Raw genomic sequence first — 26,014 nt, 5'->3', positions numbered from 1 at the left:
GAAGAATAGAGCAATGCTAAAACTATGATTGGCAAAAAACCTTAGTCATTTTTTGGCATGTGTATTTACCAAGATAAGGAGGTTTGGGGTCGTTTTTGTGGTTTGAACAATGCTTTTGTGCATGTGTGTGTGTGTGTGTGTGTGTGTGTTTCATGTTTGTGTTCGTGTTCAGCCATGATTACAAAGTGATCTTAATTTTGTCTTGATCAACCATGGTCATAGAATGGCCTTGTCTGACATTGGTGCTCTGTGAAATTGTTTCTGTTCAATCAAAGAACATCAAGTCCTAGCTGATAGTACCAGGTCAGCTCCCAAATGTCAAGGGCTGCTTTTATCTCTCGAAATTGTGTATTTTACTAATTTAATTGAATATTATATCAATATTTTTTCAGGAGCTTTCTAAATGTTATTTCAGTGGCTTTGTAATGTTCCATTATTCAAATGAAGTAAGAATTAATGAAATATTCCCCTTTGTTGGACAGCTATGTAATTTCTGCTGTGTTACTGTTATCAATGTTTTAAAAATACCATCATTGTTTTTGTGCACCAAATGTTTTTCTTCAGTTAATATTAATTTCCTAGAACAGTGTTTTACAAAACGAATTACTGATTCAAGTGTTATCAAGCTTAAAATTAGCTGAAATGACTGTATTTGGTAAGTGCTCTGGTTTCAGGAACAAATAACATCTTGTGAGATTATAAAGAAGGGAATAATTACTCCTGTTACAGCAGAGGAAAAGAGAAGCTGGTGAAATTTAACTACGAATGAGAGTTTGGGAGATATGGACTTGAGAAAACTTTTCCCTTGTAATCTGAAAATGTGTTGGTATTTACTTGTGCCCTAGCAACACACTTCGATTCCCAGAATGGGGATTGGAAGTCTAAATTAACTGTCCCTGTCCTGTTTCCCAGTAGCAGGAAGCTGGCTTAAAATCCTCCTCTCATGAACCACATAATCTCTAAACCCAGAATCAACACTATTTATAATAAAACTTAATTTTGCATAGCTTTATTTACATGTTTCTACCTGTCATTCGAGCTTTGTGCACCACAGAACTTCTGAGCGAGTTGGAGACCGTCCCTGAATCCTCCTTTTCAGTAAGGAAGAGAGCTGGTCAGCTCCCCACCGACTCTTAGCCAGCATTCTCCCCACGTGAGACTTCGAATAAATAGTCCTTTGCGCCAGGGGAAGGGCAACCCAGTTTACTGTTAATCAAAGTCAGTTACCGGTTAGCTGTGAAAGCAAACGCAGACGACCCCGATTCTTTCGAGTGCCCTTCATTCCGGGTCCTTCTCCCACTAGCATTTCCAAGTCTGAGGCTGCCTGGAGGTGCCACTCAGCTCCGGCCCGCGTCTCCTCAGTTCCCGAAACTTGGACTTGAACCAACACGTCCTCAAAGACAAGAGGCTGGAGTATAAACTCTGTGGTCAGGGAAGCTTGACCAGATCTACCTCCCAGCTCCCCAGTCCTTAGGCTGCCGGAAGGAGCTGAGGAGCTAAGGGAGTGATGCGCGGCGTGGTCCTGGGAAGAAGCCGAGCATTGGGAGAGCAACCACGGCCTGGAGGAGAGGATGCGGGAGTGGGCTGCTGGTGTGAACGCGCAGGCCCTCAATACCCAGGCTCCTAAGCTCTAGGGCTGCAAGAACTTTTTCACTCAACTCAAACTTCAGCTCTGGTCTAACACGTCCTTTTTCTGCTTTGCGTTTTTGCAGACAGTCGGTTCAGAGATCGCGTTTTGTCTTGTAATTTTCAGAATTATTTTCATTTCTGAAATAAAATGGCCTGAGCTTTCTTCTCTTCCTTCCACAGCCCTCCTCCAGTTTCTCAGATCACAACCACTCGCCTGCTCCGGGTCAACAAACCTTGGACTCTCCTGCACTTGAGTTTCACCCTTAATGACCTCACCTGTAATTCATCCCTTTCTGTCTTCAAAGACATCAACCCACGTGACCGACGGTCGCTAAGTGAGCCAGTGCGACCGGACCATACGGTGTCACAGAAAAGCGGCAGCGAATAAAAAGGCGTCTTTTGATCTCAGCGCAGTCACCAAAAGAAAATTCCCGAGTTAGAAAACCTGCGATCTTTCCAAAGCTCCCTGGACGCATTTAAAAACTGTAGTCCTCTCCTTCAAGAGAGAGGGCGACAGTGGGATTGCGTTGCTCCATGAGCCCATTGGCAAAACAACATACGAACTCACCTTTTTCAAAAAGAACACAAGTACGAACAAGAAGGGCCCCCAGATCGAAAGAGAGAACTCCAGACTGGAGGAAAGGGAGTGGTGGGGCTGGCCACATATTTACAATATCTCCCAACGTCATTTGCTGGAAGTTCCTCAAATTCCATTTTTGCGAAGCCAACCGTCCCGAGGGTGGACTTGGAGAGACCAAATGAAACTGGACAAACTATTTCTTATTTCATGACAACGAATGACGTTAGTCACTGAAAGGCTCAGAAATTCCCCTATGTTGGGCATTGCGTGTCCCTTGCACTGTCTTATTTGTTTTTGTGTTTCTTGAACTTTCACGGTGACTGGAACAGATTAAATCTCCACGAATTCTATTTATTGATAGGCAAATAAATAATCACCAGTCTTTGGGAACCAGCCAAGCCCCATGCATTGTCAGGCTCTGTGGCGCAATGGATAGCGCATTGGACTTCTAGTGTGGAAGCGAGGTATTCAAAGGTTGCGGGTTCGAGTCCCGCCAGAGTCGCGGATGTTTTGTCACCAAGTGGATGCCCTTGCCAATAGTCGGTCCATTCCTGTATGAATTGAACGTTTTCTCAGCGAATACCAGGTCCCTACATTTCTCACTGCCGATATTTCTACTTTCTGGTGTTAACATTTGAGGAGCTTCTTCATAAGCATTCCCACGTGTGTCAACAGTGATTTGATGAAAAAATTATATATCCTACCCATCTTTTGTGTGTATATACATGATAGCAGGAGAAGAGAAAGAATCAGAAAGCCAGATATCAGGGAGAATTGTTGGGGCTTAAATTATACTTGAAATCCTATGGGAGGAAAAGTAGATTCTGTCATTCTCAAAGTTGAAAGTGTCATTCTCATTCCTTGGAGTGGCTACATATTGTAAGTAGAGCTGTTACTAGAGCCCAGGACTTCTGAATAAGAACTTTTAAGCACCCAAAATTGGGTCAGTGGATAGACAGATTGTATTGTTACTAACAAGAATGCAGTAATAAGGCAGAAGTAGAAACGGATGTGTGCATGGGTCATTTTCTGGGTCCAAAGATAAACAGTCACATATAGGACATTCATAAGAAGTGTGGTCTGTCACAATGAGAAAAAAAAATTTTTTTTTTGCTTGAATGCTTTGCTTAGTTTTGGGGAGTTCGTTCTAATAATGCCAACGTTTCAGGCCATAACTGTTTCTTATGTCACTTCTGTGCATTCCTTAGGAAACCATAATTATGAGTAAAAGTAACTGATTCATAGGAGAAGATGCTGGTGAACCTTTCCCGGAAGAAAAAAGTGAGGTAACAGGATGTGAACCCAGCCGTGGAAGTAATGGTCCTGGCTTCTGTACTAGGATGACAACACAATGTCTACAGTTCTGTGGCAGAAAATTGGAAAAAGAACAGAATGCTAGGAATCGCTTGGAGAAGAATGGCACCGTGCAGAATTTAGTGGGAAATCAAGAAAGGGCCAACGATGGCTCCTGCAGGAGGTCAGTCAGCATCTCCTCAGTTTGGACAAGGCACAGCTGCCCTGGGCTCTGGAATCCTGGGCTAGTTTTACCACAACGCCTTATCACTTGGAGAGCAGTTGTTTCTTTTTCCTTAACATACTCGAGACATTAGTATACTCAATCTGCAGAACCCCACTTGAAACCTTACTTCTCATTGTTAAGAGTATTTTGTCTCTAAGAATTTTTACTTCAGAGCAATGCAAATTCATTTAAAATTAAATAGGCTAAAATTATGCATTTGAAAGCTAAGATGTGAATATGGCTAACTCAGCACCTGGTCACAGGGGAGGAGACTAAAATTGGCTCTGGTCTTGAATGTGAATAAAGTCTTTGATGAAGGAAAGATCGTAAGTTTGGACTCTAATAACTAAAAGATTAATAATAATCCAGAGAACCAAGGGAATATAAGATCTGCACAGGGGCTTCCCTGGTGGCGCAGTGGTTGGGAGTCCACCTGCCAATGCGGGGGACACGGGTTTGAGCCCTGGTCCGGGAAGATCCCATATGCCATGGAGCAACTGAGTCCGTGCACCACAACTGTTGAGCCTGTGCTCTGGAGCCCGCGAGCCACAACTACTGAGCCCACATGTAAAAAAAAAAAAAAAAAGATCTGCACAGACTTGAAGACAGTACCAAAAATGTCTAAATAAGTTTTAGTGACCACTCTTGCTTGGCAAAGAAAGAGCTTCTTTGGGAGGACAGGGAAAGGAGGAAGTTAGTCTATGAGAACAAGAACTAAAGTGGAGGGAAATGGCTTTGCCTAAAAAGGATTTAATTTAAAAAGTTTCTAAATGGCTTTGCCCAGTTCCCCATCTGAAATAGTGGACTGTCATTGACAAAAAAAAAAAAAAAAAATCCACAGACATAACCATAAAGTTCTATTTTCTGATCCATCATCCATAGACAAAATGGTCAAGACACTACCAAAAAAAAAATCAGTTTCCTTTATAAAGTGAAATGGCCACTTCAATTTTCTTTTAAAAATAAACGATCTAGACAACATTATTGTATTATAATCATCAAACTTGCTAAGAGACTAGAACTTAATTACTCAAACCACTAAAAAGAAATCATAATTAAGCTGAGAAGTTAGCCTACTCCAGTTTCATGGATACTGGCAGAAGATATGAGACTCCTGGATGAGAGACAAAGGACAGTTTATTATTCACCACAGTATCAGTAGCCAGATAACATCATTTGAACTGATTCCCCAAGTACCATATCCCCACAGGGATCACTGGGAGGACATCTTGGAGGCTGGCTACCAGATATGTCTAAGTGTGGTCTTTGTATTTATCCATCTTGGTTGTAGTAGGGCTTTTTGAATATTCAGATCAATTTCCAGTTATTATCTCTTCAAATGTGGCTTCTTTCCAATCTTTTCTCTCCTTGCCTTCTTGGCTATAACTGTCAATGTGTTATACCTTCTCAACTTCTTGATTGTGTTTTCCTTTAATAACCTTTTTATTCTGGATAATTTCACCTTACCAGTTTATTAACTCTCTTTTTGCTAATTTGTTTTAAAACCCATCCATTACATACTTAAATTATTTTTTAAAGTTTTGTTTTAAAGTTTATATTTTCTTTTTCTATTTTCAGGTGGGTTTTTTTTGAGTCAAAATTCTTAATTTTGTGTGTCATTTCCTTTGACTATATTAAGTGCAGCTAATTTTGAATCACTTTGTTGGACTACCATTTTGTGGATTCCAGGAGGGTCAGTTTCTACTGTCGGATGTTTCTCATAGTTTTGGTCAGTTTTGTTGGTGCTTTGGAAATCTGCCATCAGAAATGAAGTGTTTTACCAAAGAATAATGGATTGCATACTTTTCTTTTTAAACCTCCCCTTGCCATTGGACCACTGGTAAAGTAAAGTAAGATCACTTGAAACAATATGTACTGGTTTCAAGACTATGCTTTTAAGTCATAGTATGCTTTCCAATAGTCATCAAATTTTGGAATAACTTGAAGCATTGCTAGCTTGATTCAGTTCAACTTAAAATTTTTAGATGGGTTAGAAATTGCATGGAGTTTCTATAGCAAACATTATCCATATTAAATTAAGATATTATTGAGACAGAAATTACATATTTTATTGTATGTCCTCCGAAAACTCACTGATACTATAGTAAAAAGACTTTTTAAAGCACAACTATAGGAAGAACACAAAAGAAGTGAAAAGCAAGAAACATTAAAGCCAAAAAACAGGTGGACAAATAGTAATAGACTTCACAGAAACAACCTGATTTATGCCAAAGATTCTTCAAAAATCTCTGAAACTGAGAGCGCTATGTACTGGAAGCTAAAGGGAAACTTAAAGCAGATTGTCTAAAATTTGAGAAGCAATTAGATTCCTAAATTCTCTGCACTTATATATACTGACAGTTTGGCCTTCCACCACCCAGGAAGAAATCTGGAGATTTATTCTTCAAAGAAAATAAAGAATGGGGTTAGACTGTTACAGATGAGGATCTGAGTACCATAGTGAGAACGGGAGAGGTTAAGCATTTTGGTGTATAGGAATGCTGAAGGCCGAAATGCTTAGCTCGTTTTCTTCACCTTACTCTCAGATCTCTGCCAGTTAGGGCTTTACCCTGCTGGCAGGACTGAAAAAAGCAGACTTTCAAAAATGAAAGGTAAAAATACTAAGAATCTATGTATGGGGCAACCGATGTAAGTTGGGAAAGTCTAACAGAACAGATAAGCATATTGAAGGCTCTCTTCACCATTACCTCAGACTCTGAGTTATTTTTATAACCTAAAAAATAAAAACAAAAAACCCTTGAGAACACTCTCCACTAAAACAGTGGAGCAGTTAAACGAACAAAAAATAGATTATAAACAGGTGAGCAAAGAGAAGATTCAGATGACAGCTATGCAGCAGGTCCACAGAGCAGCCAGTTCAGACTGCAAGCAAGTAGAGGTCAACTGGAAAAATAGCTTCAAGAAAAATATTTGAACTGATGTATTACCTGATTTGATTGATTTTGTGGAAAGCTCTACTGAAAGCTATTTGGCAGTTAAGGAAGAATTAGCAATTACCAATAGATGCGAAGGAACTTAGGCACATTAAAGTTTTTCTTTTTAAAGTTTGCCGTTTTAGGCAATTATTAGCATCCAGTAAAGAATGGAAACAGAATCATAGCTCACAACAATGCTGTGTATAATACTTTCATAGGAAAATGACATAAACAATAAATGTTGAATTAAACAAAAGCTGGAACATAATTATTTTGGAAGGATAAGGAGTAGTGGGTGATGGTGGTGTAAAACAATTAACTAATTAACATGATGGAAAGTAAGCGGATAATATCTTAATTGATTAATCAATAATAGCAGTTATACATATTATTTAAGAAAACAGAGATCTGTAAATCCAAGAAGGAAACAGTTAAAATGTTAATTTTGGTGGCATCTAGACAAGATAATTTGAGGAATTAGGGGACAGAAGACTTATGTATTTCACAATAAGACTTCTAGTAATATTGAACCTTTTAAAGCATATGCATGCTAGAGGAATTTATACTGAGACATTCAGAAAGCACTCATTTTTATTTTTAATATAAGGACTATTTATAAAGATGTATACAATTAGAGAAAAACCACCAGGGAGAGTGTAGTTCTCCAGCACAAGTAATAGTAGGGGTATTATTACTCCTATACCTGAGGAGGCATCGAGAGAGTGTAATTACTTGAACTCAGAAGAAGAGAGCCTTGTAGAGAGGGCTACCTTGAGATGTGGCCCCCGGTCAAGTAATGCAGCTCATGTGGTGACCTGCAGGGAGAGAGACAAGAAGTAAATACCTGCCACTCATCTCTCCTCCTGCGACTCCCACTGACCTAACCCAGCTGGGAACTAAAGAGCTCGAAAACCCATACAGGCCAGGTCCAAGGGCTATATCAGCATGCAGTAGGGTGAAGAGCCACACACACACAGACACACATACACTGTAAAAAAAAAAAAAAATATATATATATATATATATATATATGGCACAAGCACAAAAAAGAATTGACAATGAAAAAAACAGCAAACGATATAGACGATATTAGAAGATAACAACAAAAACAGAACTAAAATTTCAAAAAGGATTAGGTAGAAAATGATATGTAAAAAGAAAAGCAAAGAAGATTCAACATATGAATTGCTGGATTTACCAAAAAAAATCAAAGTAATAAAACATATATTTAACAAATAATTTAGGTTCTGTTAGGTAGAGCCATCCTTAGGGGCAATGGGACCCGGGCAAGTTTTTCTTTCATTCTTTCTTTCTTCTTTCTCTTTCTTTCCTTCTGTCTATAAAAGCAACTTGATATTTAAAAATTACTCCTGGTTGAGAATCACTGTTCTACTCCTTCTGCCTCTCACATCTCTCTTACCTTATGCCATAGAATATATCAACCTCTTCATTTCACAGCCCATACCCTTAGACTAGCAAAGAGACGTGATGGGAGAAGGTATGCAAGAAAGGAAAGAGGAAGGAGAAGAAAAAGAGAGTCAGTTGAGGACAGTGAAGAGGGAGGGTCACGCAGGAGAGCTGTGGAAGAATATTCAAAAGTTATCCTTACAGAACAGTTAAAATACTGAATATAGGAACTTATAACCATGTAAGACCTGCCTTTTAATACTGATATATTAGTATTATTCCATAGATATTCATAAACATGCAATTTTTATTGAAAGAAAGAAAAGGAAAGGAGGGAAGGAAGGCGGGCGTGATGAGGGAACAGACATCTAAATCGCACTGGTCTGAGAAGGGTGAAATATGGATGGTATTGGGTAAGATTTGGCAACGCCTCCTACGAAGGTAGTTGCGATTCACTCACAGAAGTTGCAGAATTTGGGCGTGATAAGAACAGAACAACCCCATCTCAGAAGTGGGGTTCGAAACCACGCCTCCAACCAGACCAGAAACCCTGAGCTCGGGAAGTAGAAACTTGAGTCTGGCGCCTTGGACCACTCGGCCATCCTGACATATTCGCTTTTAAGTGTGGTATAATCTGCTGCTGTGATTAACAACCAGTGAAATTCGTGTTACATCCGGAATACGTGGGGTGAAACACAAAGCTCTGAACTGATCGCAAAACGGAAGAGGCAAAAAGACAAATTTTGATAGAAGCTGGAGGCTGTTGCTATGGCACAAAGTTAAGTCAGCCCCAGAGCCCGGGAGCCGGGGGTATTGATAAGCCGCTCCCACCACGCGTCCCCTTACCCCTCCCGCACCGCGCTGCCTGCCTCCCAAAGGCCCGCCAGGCCACGGCCCACGACGGTCCCCATGGTGTGGGAATTTCACAAATCATAGAAAAGCTCACAGAACAGAGGTAGCGCTGGTTTCGAAGACCGCTTCAGCCTGCTTCCCGCAGTGTTCATGCTCTCGCATTCCCACAATAAAATAAAAAGTAACATAGGCAAGGAGAGAGCCCGTGAGAAGGGCTAAAGCCCTCCTTTAATAAACCTAGTTAAAAAAAAAATAAACCTATTTAAACATTAGAACTGTCCGTCTACGAGTACGAGGCGGGCGTATTGCACACTCTTCCGGTGTTTCTCCCCATAATCTTCACTTCTCCTTCCATATCTTCTCTTCACTGGCTTTTATCTCCCTCATTTCTTTTCTCCCATTAATTTCCTCCCAATGGCCTAGGGAAAGGGGATGCGATGTATTATGTGATACAGGATAATAGATACATGAGTTAAAAGGGTTGATAGCCGTTACTGAGTAACAACTAGTTTCTCTCTCTCTCCACCCCAGCCCCCCAGACCCCAGTGGTAAAGGTGAGAGGTTTTTACTCTGTTGTTTATTCTTCATTTTGTGTCAAGCTAGTTCCTACTGTCCTTGCTTCCATTTCCTATGGTTAGGGCTCCCAGTGTTGTAGACACCAAGTGTAAATCAGTTATTGCAGTCTACTTTGTATATGGACAATGGCCAAAGGGGAGTTGATTTTACTTTTGTTGTTTACCTGTCTGTAATTTTTTGTCTGACTGAGCACCTAAGATATTATTTGCTGCTTTCCTGACCTTCCCTTCCCAAGAATGTGACTTTTTGCTTTCCTATGGATAAAGCTGACTTGATTTATTTTTTTATTCACTTATTTATTTAACAATATTTATTTAATGTATACTCAGATTCTGTAGTTGGGTCCGAGGATACAGAAATGGAGCAGTTGGGGGCTGGGGGCAGACAGTACCCCAAGCTAATGAGTGCCAAAACACACTCCTGCCAAAGTCTGCCAATGACACACCTGCAACTGAAAAAGTTGGTTTTACTAACTATTGCAGCAAGAGAGAATGTACAGCAGGGTAACAGTGGAGTGTCTCAGTCAAAGAGTGTTAGAAAGAACTGATTATGGGATTTGGGCTTTGGTTAGGTGATTTGGGGGAGGGTTTAAGGAAGCATGGCTTTGCAGTTGTTTGTATACTGTCAGGAGGTGGGGGTAATTCTATGGTTGGATATCTTAAATCTTATCTAAAGGGAGGGCAAACTAGAGTAAAACTAGAGCTGGAATTAGTAAAGAAGCAACAGTCATTTATATGAAGTGGGAGAGGGAAATGTTTGGTATTCTGTGGCTTGGACAATGTTCATGTTTTCATTTGTGTGCAGGCACTGTTATGGAGTTGTCTTGTTTCTGTCTTAATTTACTAGAGAGGTCTTGTCTGATATTGATGTTCTGGGAAATTGTTTATATTCAACAAGAAAACATCAAGACATAGCTGTAAATGCCAGGTCAGCTCCTGGATGTCCAGGACTGCTTTTCTCTGTCTCATAATTAATATATACAGACAGCTAGATGGTGGTAAAAGCCATAAAGAAACATTAAGCAAGGAAGAGATACGGGATGTGAGGGAGATTTTTGACATTGTTGAATAGTGTTATTATTGACGGTCTCATTGAGAAGGTGGCATTTGCACAAAGACCTGAATGAATAAAAGGATTGACTCCTGTGAATATCTGGGGTAGATATTTCCAGGTAGAGGGAATAGCAAGGGCAAAAGTTGATAAAAGGGATGAGACCTGATGTTTTTGAGTAAAGGCAAAGAAACCTATCTATCTGGCAGAGAACTTGTGCAACATATAATCTCATTGCTTAACCTGTCCCCATCCTTTCCCAAATCAAGATTATCATCCTTTCCTGCCCACTCCTCCATCCCTAGGCCTCACCGGAGCTCTCATCCTATTCTTTCTTCCATGTCTGATTTTTATCTTATCAATGACCTTGAGAGTCAGAGAAAGTACCTAAAATCACATGAAGCTCAGAGATACAGAGAGGATGTTTATTTTATACATTACTTGGACATTGGGAGGAAAAATATTCTGCAGCTGTGATGGTTTGTATTTTTTTGGTCAAGTCAAAATGACCTCTGATCACATTTAGTAATATCTAAATGTTATTCCCCAGGTATATAATTGTCACATTATATTTAATTTCTGAAATTCTGTGTGTAACTTATATAATAAAATGACATTTACACACACATTATTTCATAATGGTTAGTATTATAGGTAATATGAGTTTTATGCATTATTTTCTTCATATTTGGTCAGGATTGCATTTGGCTTCATGTATAGAAACCACAGTAAATAATGCCTTAAATAATAGAAGGATTACTGATTCAAAAATAAGTAGTCCTGGGTTAGGCAGTCCTCATGAAAATAAGCACTTCTTATCTTCCTCTTCTGCCATCTATGCTTTGGGATGTTTGTCCCCATGATCTCTCTACAGGTGCTCAAAAACTGTCTCACGAACCAATAAACACTGAATGAAACAAGAGCATTACTTCCTTAACTGCCAAGTCATTCCTGTCTTTGGAGGAGTGGACCTCTAGATAAAATGTGGAGGAGAAAATTAGAGGACGTCTTGGATTTTTTTCCCCTAGCCCTGAAGAACCCAGACATCCCATTTCTGAAACTGAGGGGAAACTACCAAAGGGTACAACCAGATTTGATTCTCCTGCATTAGGTCCAGGTTATGAACCTCATTTCTCCCCATCTTTTCATTCTTTGGAAGATTCTCCTCAGTTACTCCAGTCGTTCCTAAAAATGGTCATCTCCTCTGAGTTCCCCCACAGGTTGGTGAGGGAGCCTGTGCATCTTCTCTTCAAACATATCTGAGAAGTAAATACGGTCTCTGAGGGTCCTTCTGCCCAGATCTGCGAATCCCCTTTGGCAATAATTGACTCTAGGAATAATCTTCATTCTCCCAGCAATTAAAAAGTGTGCTTGAACGTACAGTGCAGAGGTTAAATGTTCTGCTCGGTGAGTAAATGATTCAAGTGGTCGAGCCACACTTTTGGAAGACCCTAGTTTTTCTGAAGCCATGGATTACTCCAGCTCTTCCTGGGCATTGAAATTGCTAATGGAATTTGGTTACTTATAGCATGAATTAAAGCTAACAATAAGTTCCTTGATGGCTCAGTTGGCAAAGCATCAGGCTTTTAATCTGAGAGCTGAGGGTTCAAGTCTCTGTTCAGTTGCTGGTTCCTGTGTTTTTTTTTTTTTCTTTTTCTTTTTTAGGCAATGCATATTGACGTATTTTGGAGAAAAGGGGGAAGGTTTATGTAATGTACTTTAAATGACTCAGAAAAATATGATATACATAGAGGAAATAATAAAAACAAATGGAGTAAAACGTTAAGAAAAGGTGAATCTAGGTAAAGGGTGTTCCCTCTAGTATTTTTATTTTTGCAACCTCTTGTAAGTTTGAAATTATTTCCAGATAAGAATTTTACAGTTAAGTATATTAGTAAATGTAATTGTATAAACATCAAGAATCACCAGACTTTGAAATTTTAAACTACAAGTTCAGCAATTTTTACAGGTTGTATATGTCCAAATTTCAAAACATCCAAGTATAAAAGAAACCAGCACACTGTATATGTTTAGGTGTGCTGTATAACTTATGTTAGCTAGCACCTAATAACAACAACATTATCAGGCTTTTTCTTTTTTAACCAACACAATAGGTTTTCATTTTTACATATAAAAATGAAACTACTTTAGCAAATTAGAGCTATGGAAGGTGTCAGCTCAAATGTCCGTATTTTTACATGAATTGAAACATACTATCCCCGCTGCACACTTTGACACTCTGTGGTGACTCCATGATTTGGAGGAGAAACACAAAGTTACTTCTGTTGTTGCTACATAATGGGCAACAACAATATAACAATATCATCTATGTTAGATCACTAGTGGGTTTACATTTTTTATAATGCTTTACAAATAGTTTAAATTTTATATTAAATACAATAAAAAATGGAATATGTTAGTAACATTGTCAGAGTAACTAATGACAGAGAAATGACCAGCGGCTCCCAAACTTTGACGCATATTGAAATCACCTAGGTGGCGATTTTAAAAACCTACTGAAGCCTGGCTCCCACCCCCAGACATTTTAAAAGCACCCAGGTTAATCTAATATGCATCAAAATTTGGGGACCATTGAGAGTTTTCCAAGGGCGGTTCCTGCACAAGCAACATCTCCATCACCTCAGTCAGCAAATGAAAATTCCCACTGCAAGATCCTGGAATATTTCCAGAGCCAAATGTGCACATTTTGAACCGCCACGCTGAGGGTAACTTCTTCAGAGAGAAGGCGGCCGTGGATTCCCATCTGTAGGCCTTTGCTTGCTTGGTGGACGCATTGATAAACCAACACGCAGGAATTCAACATAAAACAAAACAACAAAAAGAGAGAAACAAAGCAGCAAGATTCCCTTTCTGTGTAGTTAAAGACTGGGAACATTGCCTCTCCGCGGGGTAATCGAACCCCGGCCCCCTGTATGACAGGAAGGGATACTCACCACTGCGCTAACGAGGAAGACGTAACCATCGATTCAAAAGAGTCTCAACTGAAGAGACATTTACGTTTTGTGTCCTGAAACTCTTTCTGGGCAGTGAATTCCTGGGAGTTTCACCAATCTTTACAATAAGAATCTGTTATAAGAATCTATAAAAAGGAATTCCCCACTTATCTAAATCTGAAAACGGCCCTGCAAAGGATCGCAGCATTGCTATAGTTTAATCACTAATAGCAAAGAAATGCTCTTTAATAGGCATTAAACTTTAAAGCAAACAAACAAAAATCTCCCTCTGCTCCAAAGAACTTCCTTTCTTCTTCACCTCAAGCTTTTTCCTTATTTTATATTTACCTCAAGGGTCACCTTCCCCTGGGACTTTTTTTCACACCAGTGTGATTTAGATGTATTTCCTCTGTTTAACTTTGTCATGATAAGATCATATATAGATGTGTGAATTTCTATGTGGAATAAAGGTAAGGGCTTAGTCTTAAAATCTAGGTCTTAGATTTTTCAGGGTGGGCATTAAATGCATGTTTATTTTTGTGTAGCCTCTTGGTAGTAGAAATTCCACTGTTAGGAATAGTCCTTAGTAAAATTCCAGCTCAGTTCCATAGGTGGCTTTGCAGAGGACAGTCATTGTAGCAATTCCAGGCAGCAGAGAACTGGAGACAACTTGGATATCTAAAATGAATGTGCTACACAGAGGGAAAAACAGTAAGTTTTCTAGGGCTGCCAGAACAAATTACCACAAACTGGTTGGCTTAAAAACAACCCAAATTTACTCTCTCTCAGTTCTGAATACTAGGAGTCCAAAATTAAGATGTTGGCAGGGCCATGCTCTTTCTGAAGGTTCTCTGAAGAATTCCTTCCTTGCCTTTTCCTAGCTTCTGGTGGATCCCAGAAATCCTTGATTTTTTTTTGGCTGTAGCTGTATCATTCCAATCTTTGCCTCCGTCCTCTTATGACTTTCTTCTTTCTCTCTGCATCTGTGACCTTTCTTATAAGGATACCAGTCATTGAATTTAGGTCCCACCCTAACCCAGTATGACCTCATCTTAATTTAACTAATTACGCCTGCAAAAACTTATTTCCAAGTAAGGTCACATTCAGAGGTTCTAGAAAGACACAAATTCCAGCTGACACTATTTAACCCACTAAAATTAAGTATGAAGGATGAAGTGTTATATGCATAAACATAGTTAACTGCACCAAAGTATGAATTAATAGCTGTAAAGGTACTGATTAAAACTGGTTGTGATGAGAGGGAAGGGAGGTGGAGAGGAAGAGTATACAATCTTATGTTATTATTGTTCAGACTAAAGAAACAAAAGAGATTCTCTAAAGAAAGACAGGCACCAAATGCCTAACAGGCAAATCTTCATGGTTCATGTTCTTTGATTGTCTGGTGAGAGCTTCCTGGCTCATGGACCACTGTCTTCTCACTGTTGCCTCACGTGGCAGAAGGGAGAGAGAGCTCTCTGGGGTCTCCTTTGAGAGGGCACTATTTCTATTTAGGAGGGATTAACTCATGACCTAATCACCTCTCAAAGATCCCACCTCCTAATACCATCACATCTAGTTGGGTCCATCCAAATTGCTCCCCTCCACTCCCAGATTAATGAATCATTTTAAGGGAACTTTAAATGGCTTACTTCTCAATAAATCTATTACTGGTTTATTATTTTTATATGATGCCCTTTTTCGATTCCTCTTAGAAACTTGGGGAAGTGTTTCTGTGAATATTTGGGAAAGGAAAATTAATGAAAAACTAAAAGGTAAACTATTTTAGGTTAGTGCCTTTCCCTGATTTGGCTGTTAGGGTTTCCCCACTTTCAGAGGCATTTCTAAATGGGCTCTGTTACCTGAAATGGAAAAGTTATCTATTCCGCCTGAACAGGGACTTGAACCCTGGACCCTCAGATTAAAAGTCTGATGCTCTACCGGCTGAGCTATTCAGGCTTCAGTGGTACACTTTTAACTCATTATACAGAATGCCTAAGAACACCGAGGTGTGCTAGTGATGTTCATGATTTCGGAAATCACTTGGGTCTGCCAGGGGCGTTGATCGCGTACCCCCGACCCAACACTGCAACTGGCTTGACTGTATTGAAGATTCCATTTAACCCCCAAACTTTCTCTTCGTTGCACAGACAATTATTGTGTAGCACTTATTGCAGGGGGAAAGTCGTGCTGAGAGTAGGGTGGGATCCGTTGGGGAGGGAATATTCCTGCAGTTAATGATTGCAGACAGAGCCCTTTGAGGCGGCACCCACTCATCAGAGGCGGCTTTAGAGCGGGCGCGCAGGCTCCTTCACCGGCAATGACATCAGTAGGTGGGAAGAACTTCAGGAAAATCAAAAATTGGGTAAAGAATGAAGGTTATGTCACAAGGAGGAGGTTTATTTCCCTTTGTTTCCTCCAGTGTTTTCTTTCAGAGTTGGGGTCTCCTGGAATTTTAACGCCACAGCAAGAAACAACCTAACGCCCACTTCGAAGTGGTGCTTCCGTCCAGGAAAAGAGCTCCCTGAAAACCCACTTCTTCAAAATTTTCTTACATGTCACTTTTTCAGCACGCCCACCTTTCCTTCACACGCCTTTTCTTCACCCTCTCCCCAGTCTCCTTCCCCCTCTACTCTTCCCTTCGTCTCTCCAACCTCCCTCTTGCCAGTGTGGGGAGTCCACATTTGTCCCTGTCCTATTCCTTTACTTTTCAACTCCACATTTTATCTTGAGCTCCACTCTCTTTAAAGGCAGGAAGGACCAGGCAGGTGGAACAGCATTCGCTGCCTCTGTCACGGCAGGTCTTCATTTGTTCATGAGACTGTTACCGAAAGTGGGGTCCGGCTGTCCGCTGCTCTAATACTTGAGAGGCAAGCTTAGTGAAAAAGAAAGTTTGCTTTATTTCGGAGGCCGGCAACCAGGGGAGAGGGCGGACTCCTGTCCAAAGGCCGACTCCCCCCACTGACAATCAGTGGCCAAGAGCTTTCAAAGGCGGGTTTCAGGGGTGGATAGGCGGAGGGAGGGCGCTACATGCAGAAATAGCACTGTTAGCTCTGACAGTCATCTTGAAATTGGTTGTGGTTGGTCTGATCAGTGTCATCTTGATTGTTTTGAGTACAGCCAATCTTTAGTTCCACGGCCGATTTTTTCCCATTTCTTTGAGGTCAGTTCTCAGAATTGTGGCAGCTTAGGTCGTGGCTACAGTCTGGTCATCAGGTAGTTAACTTCTTCCACCTGGTGGGAATTTCAGTATCTACAAGACAGCTCACAGGATGTGGCTCAGAATATTACCTATAGCCCTTGAGGAGGAACTAAAGGGCATTGACTTTGCTCAATGACTAAACTATTATTATTTTGTCCTCTTTGACTGCTTTCCTTTGCTTCTGCATTTTCTCACTTCTCTGATTATACTTATTCTTTTGGCTAGTTTTTCTACAGATAAAAGGCAGGCGGGGGGGCATGGGGAGGGGCAGGGAAGATCGAAGGGTCCTGTTCCATTTCAAGTCTTGTTAACACGTCTGCATAGGCAAAAATGCAGTGACAGAGTCACTGCACACAGACGATAATTAAGATGTTGCATTGTTTCCCAATATGTTGCGAGCTTTATAAACATTGATAAAGACACATTTTTGATAGAGGTTAATTTTCATTAAGATCCAAAAGAAAACAAGAAATGTAAATCAGTAGTGTCACTGTCATGAGTGCTTGAATTTAGCTGCCTCTGCCTGGTGTTCTTATGGGAATCTTGTAGTTTGAGGAAGTGAATAACGTGTGTTGGGTCCAATATTGGAAAAAGAAAAGTCATAGCAGAGGATGGTTTCGATCCATCGACCTCTGGGTTATGGGCCCAGCACGCTTCCGCTGCGCCACTCTGCTCTCTGTTCTGGGTAACTTTCTTGTACCTTATCAATTTGTATACAGACTGATAGATGCTCAAGCCTGTTGATTCTTCCCCCTCTCCCTTTCCCACTAACTTCCTTCTTTCATTCTGAGTTGGCCCCACATTTCCTCCTCAAGATTGCTGCCTACAAGCAAATCTCTAAGGCTTCTGCACTTTTGCAATTTACTCAAAAACCGAAGCTCTGAAACCCTTTCTCAGGAACTTGGTATTCAACCCGTTAGGGTCTCCTACACCGATTTCTAGGGATGAATTTAGAACTCAGACTTTTTTCCCCCACGCCTCCCACAGCTCACTCCCAGACTCTGAAGTTGCGACGCCTTGGCTCTTCCCCCTCAATGGCAAGGCCGAGGACAGGGCAGGGGCACTGTACGCCCCTGGAGAAACTGAAGACGTGGCGGAAGAGAAGAAAAAGCAAATACTTCCGAGAATTGTCACTCGCAGAGCTGAGGGAGACGTGAAGCCCAAGGTGATCTGCCCTAGCTGGATTCTTTGTTCACACCTCAGTCCACGGCCACCTGCTGCCTGCTTATTCAAAACCAGACTTCTCCCTTTCTATTTTCATGGTTATATGCCACATTCTTTTGTATGATTTGGATTGCTCTAATATATTTCTAAATTAAGTGTTGGACATCGAAGGTGCTACGGATGAGGTGAAACTTTTTAGTGGATTTTTACAAAGACAGGTTATCAATACTCCAATCTCCTTAGGAACCAGAAATTATCATTTTCCAAGGGCAGAGAAAACTCGAGTTTCTTGAGACGAACCTAGCCACCAATATTCATAATCCAGAAGGGTGATTTTTGCTGCATAAGTCTACCTCAGGAGATGATTGATTGATTCCTTTTCTGAGCTGTTCTGTCCTTCTCAATTCCCCTCTGAATTCTGCAGGGCTCCGATTCTACTTTTTTTCATTTTCTCTGCTACAGAAGCCACAGATTTTGTCTTAACCTCCTAAGACCGCAGCCATGGAATCATCACTTCCTCAGATATTGTCATCCCCAGTAACCTCCCCAGCTACATTAACAGAATAAAACTACCACCTTCAAAAAGAGAATCATTGGCCCATGGTCTTGTAAGCCAGTAACTTTTAGTCCTGAGTGCTCTCCCAGGAAAACCTTGGAAGGAAGGTTTGGAAATTCGATGAGGTATGGTTGGGGTCCAGGCCTTGGCATTATTAGTGGCCTTCTGTAAATCTCTTCAAATGCTCAATGCAAATGTTCATATTCCAGCAAAGTAACCTGAGTCCTTGAGGGTCACACCGTTTTTGTGGGCATTTATGTAGCTTTGGATTCTAGGGCATATACCACACATATTCCATTTCTATTGTTCATTCCTTATTGCCTCATCTTTAGCTTCAAATTTATCTTTCAATTTCTATTCATCTGCTTAAAGTTCTTATTTGAAAGGCCCATATTGCAGTCACAGTTCAGCTACAGGATGGAGCGGCTAGAGGAGCTGCAGACGATGTTTCATCACCAGAGGGACCAAGCCAGTATCTCTCCCACAAGATTCTGAATATGATCTGTGCTCCTTAAATGGGCCAGATTCATGGGCCTGAGACCTATGCAGTCACGCAGCTCACTGCCCCCAAACCCACACTCAGAAGGGTCCTGCTCTTGGGGTTTAATGCTCTGCAATTGCTCTCTTGAAATTCTTAATAGTTTTACCTTTACACACGTTTCGTGAGGTCCAATAGGACACGGAACACATGCAGTTGTGGGGCTTTCGTTGAAGCCTTGGCTCTCACAGGTCCCGCCACCCAGAGATGAGTTTTCGGTGGCCAATGTACCCTTCAGCTGGCAACCTGCCCTACTATCCTTCCCCACCCCCCTCTCACACCTGCCTCAGCAGTGAGCCCCCTGGGAGGTCTAGGGAAGAGGTGGTTGGTTAAGGAGCATAACTCTGGTGCCTCTCGGGTGTGGCACAGTGCCTGTTGTCCCTGCCCCAGTCTGGCAGCCTGACAGTGCCAGGCTAAGTTGGGTGGGAGTCTTGGTGGGCGTGAGCCCTTAACCCAGACTCATATGGGTATATTTTCATAATTTTAACAGCACTTTCTTCCTGCTTTTTGAACAAAGGGCCCTCATTTTCATTTTTCACTGGGTCCTGTAAGTTATGTATCTGGTCCTGCTCCCCAGATTTCTATAGAGTCTGGTTCTCTTTCCTGCAAACCTCTCCCCCTCCCCCCCAGCTTCTTTACTATCTTTCTATCACCTTTGAAAAGTCAGGCCTGAATTCTCAAAGAGGGAGCCTGATGTCTTCACAGGAAGAATGCAGGATCAGCTACTCCCCACAGGACAGGCCAATAAATTGAGTGACGAGGTGCTGAGGCAAGGGGAGTGACTTTATTTGAGAAATCTAAACAACAACAGCAAAGAAGAAAAAAGAGAAATCCAGCTAACCAAGAAGATGGTGGACAAGTGCCCTTAAAAAACCATCTTAATATGGTTTTTAAAGGCACCGGCCTTTAAAGGCAGTGTGAGGGAGGGGCTCCAGGGTGTGTGATGACCTTGTGCACAATTCTCAGACTGGTTGGCATCAAGGTGAAATTTTGAGCACCACACATCTTCTGGTTTCAGTCAGTCTGGGGTCTCCATGCCTGTGGTCAGCAGTTTTCATCTGGTGGGCGTCTGCTTCCTGTAGAAAGGTAGTAATGTGTGTCCGACATTTACGTCTATCTTTCAGGGAGCTGGGAGTTCAGTGACTCTGCTATACGGCTGGTTTATAGTCTAAATTGTTACTAGTTTCCTGGACCAACAGCTATTCTTTGTGTCTATGTCTTCACAATTCCTAATCGTTAACTCTTGAGTCAACATTTTGAGACTCAGAGGAGGCCTGGGATGTTAAAGCAAAAAGCCTTTAACCTCAAAGGACAAGAGCACAGGGGCTTGTATATGGTTTCAAACCTTCATTTTGAAAGCCCACTGCTTAATGCTGCTTAACCACTCCCCTGTAGTACTCCCTCAGCAGATTTTTTTTTTTTTTTTTTTTTTTTTTTTGCGGTACGCGGGCCTCTCACTATTGTGGCCTCTCCCGCTGCGGAGCACAGGCTCCGGACGCTCAGGCTCAGCGGCCATGGCTCACGGGCCCAGCCACTCCGCAGCATATGGGATCTTCCCGGACCGGGGCACGAACCCGTGTCCCCTGCATCGGCAGGCGGACTCTCAACCACTGTGCCACCAGGGAAGCCCCAGATTTTTTTAAATGTGGTCATCTGGATTGAATTGTACTGAATTGACCTGGAAGTGTTTCCAGGGAGGAGACAAAGTAAAAACATTTAAAGGATACCAGTGAAGAATATCTTTAGGAACTAAAGGTAGAAAAGAACTTTTAATTAAAAGGGGAAAATCCAACAATAAAGACAAAGATGACAACTGTGACTATATTAAAATCAAGAACTTTTCATTAAAAATATTGCACTTCATGGGAGGGGTGGTGGTGGGATAAACTGGGAGATTGGGATTGACATATATACACTAATATGTATAAAATAGATAACTAATAAAAAAAATCGCACATCATTCAACACTCAAGGGATGGGGATAAATAAAAAAATTAGATACAAATGAAGAAAGTAAAAGTAGAAAAAATATAAGTGAATATTCCTGAGTCAATAAAACAGAGATTAATAGAAGAAAAATATGAAAGACTAGTAAATAAGCATGAAAAAGGAGATTTAAAGTTCCAAACAAGAAATAGAGAAAACAGGATTAGAAGTTGCTCCTTGACTGGAGAATCAGCCAATGACTGTTTATATTTAGTCTGTAGATTCTGGAGTTAAGATATCACATGATGGGTAGTCTTCCTGTTAGCATGAAAAGAGAGCATCATGTCTATTAAAAGAGAAAAAATGTAATCTCTCTAAAGTTAGATGTTGAAGGGAAGCAGAATATGCCACCCCAAAATATGCCTCTTTGGCATGTGAATTATTTTGAGCTGAAGTCAATCAAGACCCAGGTGACTCAGGAAAAAAATTTTTTTACCTCTCCCATAACTACCCAAAAGAGTTTTGATAGGGGGCCTGTACCAGAAAAAACAAACAAACAAATAAAACAACAAAAACAACAAAAAAAAAACTATTACCAGATGTAACTTTTCTATCTGAAAGACCTATGCGCATGGCAGGGCAAATTTCTAATTACCAAACTCCTCCTCTTCTTATCCTCCTGGGAACTACACACCTCCCCTTTGAAGCCTCAGGCCCCTATCCCATTCCTGAGCTCAGGGTGGCATAAGTCTCAATTCGCCAATTTGCCCCTGAGCTTCATATCTTTGGGGCTCCTGTACTTATGAAATTAAATCAGCTTTTCTCCTGTTAACCTTTCCTACGTCACTTTAGTTACTAGACCAGCCGAAAAAAACTAGAAGAGAAGGGAAATTGTTTCTGCATAGTACAGTCAGCTCTCCATATCCCTGCATTCACATTTGCAAATTCCACCAAATTCTGATTGAAAATATTTGAAAAAAAATTTCAGCAAGTTCCAAAAAGCAAAATTGAAATTTGCCAAGTGCTGGTAACTATTTACATAGCATTTACATTGTATTTACAACTACTTACACACATTTACATTGTATTAGGTATTATGAGCAATCTAGAGATGATTTGAAGTATTAATATATGGAAGGTGTGTATATGCAAATACCGTGCCATTTTATATAAGGAATGTGAGCATTCTCGGATTTTGGTATCCTTAGGGGTCCTGGAACCAATTCCCCAAGGATACTGAGGGATGACTTTATTTGCATATAACCTACACTCATCCTCCCGTACACTTTAAATCATCTCTCGATTACTTATAATACCTAATACAATGTAAATGCTATGTAAATAGCTGCTGGTGCATGGCAAATTCAAAATTTGCTTTCTGGAACTTTCTGGGAAATTTTTCCTAATATTTTTGAACCACCGTTGTTTGAATTCAAGGATTTCAGAACCTAGGGATACGGGAGGGTTGACTGTATCTCTGGGGGTGGAGCCCAGGCATCTGTGCTTTAACAATTGCTCCAGGTGATTCTTTCATATGTTAAATGTACTGAATAAAAATCTGCGTTTAACCAGATCCCAAGGTGATTTGTAAGCTCATTAAAATGAAAGAAACACTGACCTACAAAACTTAAAAAAAAAAAAAAAGGCTACTGTTCCAAGATGCTTCAAGTAATATAACTTAGACTTGCAGAGACTAATTCCACATTTATGTTTATTTCAGAAACTGTTCTCTTTTCAAGCCAATTTCTAACTTATTTTGAATAAGTGGAACTCAGTTGCAGAAGTCTTTATTCTATTGATTTCTAGCTTATGAGAAAATTCCATGACTTTGTGCAAATACTGCCATCACAGACTATCTTCTTTACGGCCTAAGCTGTCCCAGTCTCTGTTCAGGAGCTCTTAAAACAACCTCTTTCAAGTGCACACATACAGTTTGTGGAAAATGTATTTTTATTGCTCTTTCCCCTAAAAGACATCCTTACAAGTGAAAGCTTCAAAAAGTTCCCGGAAGGGATTAATATGGAGTTAATCAAACTGCGGGATCTCTAATGTGGAGTCTTTATTTCTCTGGTTTGCCAGATTTTGACCATTTCGATTGAGTTGCACATTGTATTGGGCTTGGGAAACAAAATTCACTTGCCTCTGGAGACACTGCTGATTTGGAATTCCCTTCACGCTACATACACCTGATATTTTAAATAATCAAGTGGGGAGAGATAGAAGAAAGATTGGAAACAAAAGCAGGATAATACATTTGTTTTTATTCATCTTGGAAACACAAGAGTCCATTAGAAAGCATGTAAACTAAGGAAAGTATAAAAGATTTTAAAATGTTCCACCTGACTACAGCATTGTAATTAAATATATACCCCCTCCGTTTTACAAATAGGTAAACTAAGACAAGAGTCAGAACTCAGGGACATGTCTCCATTTCCACTAACACTCTCCTAATTAGCTTACTGTTAGACGACTACCATAAATTGTCATATGTGTCAGGAAAATGTGTCCAAGATTTTAAAATGAACAACAGAATTTACTGGGTCCTTGCGTTAGTGAAGTACTGGGCATTAGTCTAGTAGACCACGTAGGAATTATCTGATTTTATAGGGGTGTGCATCTCTGACTGACTTTCTATTTACTAGGCTATTCCGGAACTCTATGGTGGGAGAAGTTAACTCACAGAAAATTGATAATAATGCAACTGGTTCTTGTTTACATCAATGCAAAGGATTTTGCTCAGTTGAGATAAAATTTTACCCAATAGAAGAAATAAGTCCAATCTTAAGTTTTATTGCCCTACAGAATATTAACCAATTTTGCATCTGTTAGCACATTTATTTCAGCCTTTCAGATTGCGTGTTGTCTGTTCTTCATAATCTCCTTTGAAGCATTTTTAACAGCTTACTCATTGGTTAGTGAGATATATGAAATCTTTGACACTGTGTTCATATTATATTGGTTTGAAAGTCAAGTTTTCAGCTTTTCATTGAATGATAACACCAATATGTTTGGGGGGTTCAAAAGAGGGAGAGAGAACTCCTAACTGGGATGTCGAGGGCTGAATGACAGAGCACATGACCAAGGGGAAGGGGGAGCTGTTACGTTTGAAAGATTATTAATTGGCAGAAAAGGAGAACCCAGAGCATATTTTCTAAGCGTTTGGAAGGTAGGACACCATAGTTCAGAAAAGGCAATGGAGCAGGGAATTTGGGTTGTCGCAAAACTCTATAAATGCCAGAGGTTGTAAATAGAACCTCGAGGGTGAATGGTCTCTTCAGTGACTGCTCCTTGTCACATGGCTTGCTGGGGAAAGTACCTACATAAATTCTTTTTAATCCTTCAAGAATCTTGAGGTAGGGATTTCCCTCTAAATTTACAGATGAAGGAAGTGTTCACAGAGGGTCTCAATAATATAAAATATCACACATCACAGTTTTGTAAGTGATGAAGCTTGAATTCAAACATACACATCTGATTCAAGATCCTCATGTTTTCTACTCTTCCTGCATTGCCTTTAAAACTGTATTTTAGGTTCTCTGCATGAAGACCAAAAATGAAGCAAAAGAAAACAACTCACCCCTGATCATTGTGCACACAAAATTGGATCTTTCAATAGCTGTTTTGCCAGTTCATACATATGTGTTCGGGTTGTTTTTCTGTAGGAAATGAAAAGTTTCTGAAGGCTATTAATTTGGGAGACTAACTAAAGACTACTATGGGACAGAATGGAAAGAAAATATTGGATGAACCTCTCTCTTCAACCAAAGCAGGAGGGATTTTAACAACAACAAAAACATTTTTTAAAACTCAGTAGAGATTTTAAACCAAGACCTAATTTGAGTCCTCCATGCTCTATATTTCTCTTATTATGTGTCCTATAATAAACCATGTCCTGCTTCTTCACTTCACATCCCTTCTTTCACGCAGGTGGAAAGAATGGAAGAGGGAAGATAAATTAGAGGGAGAGAAAAATGGCAACGGAAGGAAAGGGAGGAGAGAAGAGCAGAGAGGATAAGGGAGTGGACCCTTGCAGGAACTGTTAAGATGCTGGAAATACTACTGTACAGGGAATCTTTAAGTCCCACTCACAGGCCCAGTCTCCACTAATAAAAGCCTAAGATAAAATACTGTGTGAAACTGTGAGCAGCGGGGAAAGCTCCTGAAAGCCGGTAGTTGCAACATGGACCGATAAAATCTATATCCCAAGTCCCCTACTCCTTAAGGTCGGTCTTGTAACCGTGGTCAGCGGGGGTGGAGTGAGAGAAAGAGACTCAAAGTAGGTGATGTGGGCTCCCGGTTTTCAGAGCAGCATCAGTTCTGTCGCCCAGCGCACGTCTTCACCGTAAAACTCCTCCTTTCCTGTCTTTCGGTTTTGCAGATAGTGCTCGGTTTGCTCCTGTAATTTCTAAAAACGACTGGTTCCTCTCCTTCCTGGATGGAACAGTCTTCAATCATGGACAGAATTGTTACCGCTGAGCATCTGCTGCTGTCGTGTCAGGATGGCCGAGTGGTCTAAGGCGCCAGACTCAAGCTTGTGTCTTCCCTCTCCTGGGGCTTCTGGTCTCCGCATGGAGGCGTGGGTTCGAATCCCACTTCTGACAGGATTCAGTTTTGTTCTCGGCAGGCACACTCACTTTTCAGCCTTTTAAAAATCTCACTCTTGCCCTTCCACCTTGGTTCCCCCTGGCACTTGAGCATCATCCGCGCTTATTCCGTAGTTTGGCCCTTTCTGCCTCTAAAGACACCCCTCCACCAGCGTCTCCCGAACCTCCAGTCAAGCCTTTGACAAATGAAAATTCCCAATAAGAGAACCTGGAGTACTGGGCACATTTTAAAAATCGTAGCGCCACCGATGATGACCCTCTCTTCCCGAGAGAAGCCGGCAGTGGATTTCCAGCAGAAGGTCGTGCCCTGCTATGTCAGCCTGTTGATCTTAACGAAACCCAGGAACTTGACTCAAAAACAAACAAAACAAAACAAAAATACAAAGTAACCAGGAAGATCTTCCTTTCCCGGAGAGACCCACTTGCTGTGGGCAGGAGGAAAACGTTATACTGGCTGCCTCGCTGTTGGCAAATCAAAGGCCAATCTCCTGCATGACCACACCAGCCAGAAGGACCCAGACTTT

General features: G+C 40.9%; 1 protein-coding gene and 4 non-coding genes across 5 annotated transcripts in view; 2 read left to right on the top strand and 3 right to left on the bottom strand.

Moving 5' to 3' along the window:
• LOC136129040 (zinc finger protein 665-like) overlaps positions 1–26,014 on the bottom strand; it is a 472,691-nt gene that overhangs the window by 80,842 nt on the left and 365,835 nt on the right.
• Positions 2,624–2,711, top strand: TRNAR-UCU (transfer RNA arginine (anticodon UCU)). Its single transcript is given in 2 exon segments — positions 2,624–2,660; positions 2,676–2,711. It is a non-coding gene; the product is annotated as a tRNA-Arg (tRNA).
• Positions 15,387–15,459, bottom strand: TRNAK-UUU (transfer RNA lysine (anticodon UUU)). Its single transcript has one exon. It is a non-coding gene; the product is annotated as a tRNA-Lys (tRNA).
• On the bottom strand, positions 17,305–17,376 carry TRNAM-CAU (transfer RNA methionine (anticodon CAU)). The gene has a single exon. It is a non-coding gene; the product is annotated as a tRNA-Met (tRNA).
• Positions 25,380–25,487, top strand: TRNAL-CAA (transfer RNA leucine (anticodon CAA)). Its single transcript has 2 exons — positions 25,380–25,417; positions 25,442–25,487. It is a non-coding gene; the product is annotated as a tRNA-Leu (tRNA).

This window comes from Phocoena phocoena, chromosome 10 (genome assembly GCF_963924675.1).
Source record: "Phocoena phocoena chromosome 10, mPhoPho1.1, whole genome shotgun sequence".
In the NCBI taxonomy this organism is placed as follows: Eukaryota; Metazoa; Chordata; class Mammalia; order Artiodactyla; family Phocoenidae; genus Phocoena; species Phocoena phocoena.
This window is presented reverse-complemented; position numbering and strand designations above follow the sequence as displayed.